This window comes from Triticum aestivum, chromosome 1A, assembly GCF_018294505.1.
Source record: "Triticum aestivum cultivar Chinese Spring chromosome 1A, IWGSC CS RefSeq v2.1, whole genome shotgun sequence".
Classification (NCBI taxonomy): Eukaryota; Viridiplantae; Streptophyta; class Magnoliopsida; order Poales; family Poaceae; genus Triticum; species Triticum aestivum.
Genome location: NC_057794.1, coordinates 577,970,552 through 577,974,955, shown reverse-complemented (window position 1 = coordinate 577,974,955; position 4,404 = coordinate 577,970,552). Strand labels below are relative to the sequence as shown.

At 41.7% G+C, this 4,404-nt stretch overlaps 1 pseudogene; it reads left to right on the top strand.

Annotated features, from left to right (window-relative positions):
- LOC123054324 (uncharacterized) overlaps window positions 1-3,348 on the top strand; it is a 9,481-nt pseudogene extending 6,133 nt beyond the window's left edge.
- The last annotated feature ends 1,056 nt before the right edge of the window (window positions 3,349-4,404 follow it).

Sequence of the window (4,404 nt, the reverse complement as noted above, 5' to 3'; positions counted from 1 at the left end):
GCGCGGGACGACGACGGACGGCGGCGCGCGGCGTTCGGGGCGGCAGCGGGGACGACAACGACGACGACGGGCGACGGGCGGCGACGACGGGAGCGGCGCGCGAGAGGTTGGAGACGCGAAGAAGTGGGAAGATGTAACTGAAATTTTCGTAAGTGCTATATATATAGGAGAGGCCTTTAGTACCGGTTGGTTACCGGTTGGAGCCACCAACCGGTACTAAAGGCCAACTTTGGCCAGGCCAAGAGGCGGGAAGAGCAGGCCTTTAGTACCGGTTGGTGACCACCCTTTAGTACCGATTGGAGCCACCAACCGGTACTAATGGCCTTGCGCTGCCACCCCGCAGTTCGCAAAGTTTAGTCCCACCTCGTCGGGCGAAGGGCAGCCGCACTGATTTATAAGCCCAGCCGCGGCTGCCACTTTGAACTCCTCTATATAGCAGACTTGTGGGCCTAATTTTTGCGCGCTGCCCTGTGAGTCTGCTGGGCCTTTAGGGCCCGTAATTGCACGCCCGTGGCGTAGCAGGCCCATAGGGCAGCCCCCCAATTTTTTTTATATTTTTTTCTTTTCTGTTTCTTCTATTTATTTCTTCGTAGTTTTTTGTATAGTTTTTTCTTTTCTGTTATATTTATTTGTGAGTAGTTTTTCATCTAGTTTGCCAAAATTCAACATTTTCAGAGTTTATTTTGTAGTGATTTTCAATTTCACGGTCATTTTGTGAACGATTGAAAAATAACAAATATAAGAAGTTTCTTTTCTGCTTTATTTTTTCTTCTATTTATTTTTGAGTAGTTTTTTCTTTTCTGCTATATTTATTTTCTTCTATTTATTTCTGAGTAGTTTTTTTATATAATTTTTTCTTTTCTGCTATTTTTTCTTTTTTGCAAAACTTGATGGTCAAAGTTTGGAGTTATAACCAAAGTTTTAAAAAAAGAAATGCCGACGTGTAGTGTAATAAGTTCGGAGTTGTAATAAGTTATTAAAAATAAAAAAGAGGTGCAATGCTTCGTTAATTTGCTTCAAGCCTTTCGGAATAGTGTAAACTGCACTGCGCGTAGCTCCATGCAATCTACCATATTCCTGAAGGCTTGAAGCTAAGCAACGTGAGCATTGAGCCTCTTCTTCATCGTCTCTGCACTCAGGGCTTATAAACCGCTCCTAGTCCATCTCTCTTGGCGAGGTGGGACTAAAAAACAACTTAAGAAACTGTAGTACTGGTCACCCTTTAGTACCGGTTGGAGCCACCAACCGGTACTAAAGGTGGTGCTATGCCTGCACAAAATTTAGTGTCATTTAGTTCAAAACAAATCATTGAATGCATGAAAAATAGCAAATGAAGGCAGAAATGGTTGAAAGTAGATGGCGTCGCTTTGAATGGTGCATACTGAAGGCACAAAAATTCTGGAGTTGTAATAAGTTTAAAAAAAATGAAATGCCTTTGCAACAGATGAGTTTAATTTCGTCAGAAACCTGACTACTTCGAAAAAGATTGTTCAGTTTGTAAACGAAGTGCATCTAGTTTTAGCCGTAAGCCTCTCTACTTTCTTGCACATGCTATGTGGGTGAAATGATGATACCATGCCAAGTTTCAACTTTTTCAGAGTTCATTTGTAGTGCTTTTCAATTTCCAGGTCATTTAGTTCTCAAAACAAATCATTGAATGCATGAAAAATAGCAAATGAAGGCAAAAATGGTTGAAAGTTGATGGCGTCGCTTTGAATGGTGCATACTGAACGCAAAAAATATAAGAGCATTTACATCATGATCTTATATTTCTTTACTGTCTAAATTGTCAATATGATCTTATAACATAAAAAATACTTTGATCATCAATGATCTTTGTGTGTACAGTCTGAATTGTCAATATGAGTCATCAACGATTTATAAACCGATGAAGACTCATATTGCGGCCACAAATTCTACACATAGAGTTCAATGAAGACCAAATGCTTGTGATAGTTTGAGAAATAACATATTTAAGGTGGTAAAAGGCTTGTTAGGGGAGCGAGGTGGGACTAAAAACAGCCTGCCACAACGTCATTAATACCGGTTCGTGGTACGAACTGGCACTAAATGGTGATGGTGGGGCCATAGCCTGACCGCAGGCTGACACAGCCTCTTTAGTACCGGTTCGTGGTACGAACCGGTACTACAGGTTCGCCACGAACCGGTACTATTGATCGCTGCCACGAACCGGCACTAATATACACATTAGTGCCGGCTCTAATGCAAACCGGCACTAATGTGCTTCACGTTTGACCCTTTTTCTACTAGTGGAGGTCTAGTTTTTTCATAAGTCAAAAGTTGAGAGCTTTAACCATAGATGTTGTGTCAATTCAAATCCATAACCGGTTGCCATGTACTCTCTGTGTCCCAAAATAAGTGACTCAATTTTGTACTAATTTTGTACTGCTAATTAATTTCTCCAGATGGCAATATGTTGGGCCCCACAATGCAAAGCTCTACTACAGGAAAGAGTAACGTAAAAGAAACTCTAACCATGAACCAACCTGTGGTTGGATAGTTAGAAGGACAGTGGTATCCACAGCCCACCAGGGTTCAAGTCCTGGTGCTCGCATTATTCCTGAATTTATTTCAGGATTTTCAGCGATGCGCTTTTAGTGGAAGGAGACGTATTTTCGGCGATGTGCTTTCAGTCAGAGGAGACGTTCCCGTAGACGTAAATCTCAAGATGATATGCCGGCCCAGTCTCTCGGAGGTGCTCACAGGGGTAGGGTGTGCATACGCGTATGTATGAGCGCTTGCGTCTATAATGTGTTAAAAAAAGCAACTCTAACCGATCTCCTAAATTTTGAAGGAGTAAACAACTAAGCATCCTTTAAAGCAGCACATTTGCTCGACTAAAAAATTATCATTCTAACCAAAACCCAAAACTTAATGAAGCAACAACAATTCGGTGGCATGTTGGGGCTAAATTCAGTGCTAAATTTGAAATATTTTACATAAAACTTACTAAAACGAAATTCTACACAAATTCAAAATATTTTACATAAAACTTACTAAAACGAAATTCAGAATTTAGACTAGAACTTTGAATCTAATTGACTCGTTCTCAGTCTCCTTCCACTCCATTCTGATCAACCCGCCGATCAAAGGGTTGGGGCTGGAGCCGTCCTTGTCGTCGTCTCCTCCTTCATCTGGAGTAGTGGCGAAATTTCTCCACGAAAAAGGCAACTTTGCAATCATACACCAGCCACAAACTTATAGGGGCGTGAGGACGCGCGCGTCGTGTCGTTCCACAAGGAGCAGTGCTACGACGGGCGCATGGTGTCGCAGAGCTTCCCTAGCAACAACGTCAGCGTGGGCGCCGCCTCTGACGCCGGAGCGTGACCTTGCGGAGGAGATTGGTCATGTTGCGTTGTTGCAAAGGCGGGCTTTCTAACTTCTGCAATAAGATCACAGTCAACCTGAGTACTCTTTAGCATAATTAGTAGGATATACTATAGGAGATCTAGAAACAATGCTCAAGCACAATGATCCCTAATAGTCTTCTTATGCTTCCGAGTAATCGACATTTCTGCAAACAAAGTATTAAGCTCAATAGTTTCACCTTTTTTATATATTTTTATATTAATGAAGCTTGTTGCTCCTGAGAAAAATGAGCAACATAATCTGGTAAATACGATTTTCCCAAACGAGTAGATCCCCTGTGAGTTACAGGAAGCATCTACAATAACAACACCTGCACAGGCAGTTACGAAGCAAATACTCCGCGCTTAGCTCCCCGACAACGGCGCCAAAAAATGCTTTGATTCCTGCAAGCCAAACAGGGTGGTGTACCACTTTCGCAGAAGTATATCAATGAATAATCGTCCTAACGAAGAGTGGAGGAGAGTATATACAGTAGTGTTTCTATCACACACAAGGCGTCACGGTTCTTATGTGAAGTAACTGATGGTGCTTCTGCAAATATCGTTACTGTCCTAAGCCACGAATAAACCAGTTTGACAAATATAAAGAGAATTGTAGTAACAACTAAGAGAACTAATAAAAGTAAATAGCATGAACTAGATTAAGGTTGTATTGCCTGCAATGAAGAGATTATGTGTGGAAAGATTTCAGCTCATGGTAAGAATACATAAAGTGTGTCAGTCCGACAGTAATACCAGTTACCTTGTAGTGTACTCATAGGATTTTATATAAGTGTTCTGTAGGCGGTTCTCCCTAAAGTTTTGAAAATCCTCCACGGAGGATTATATTTCATTCAATGGTCCTGCTTCTCCGTTGCCACAGAGTGGTCGTTTCCATAATCAAGGTCCTTGGACCAGAACCAAGCATTAAGTTCAATGGATCGCCATTATCTCATATTGTCTTCGGTCCTCATAGATATCTTCACCTTTCACGTCAGAGGTCACAGATTCCCTAAACAATATGTGTTACCTGTGT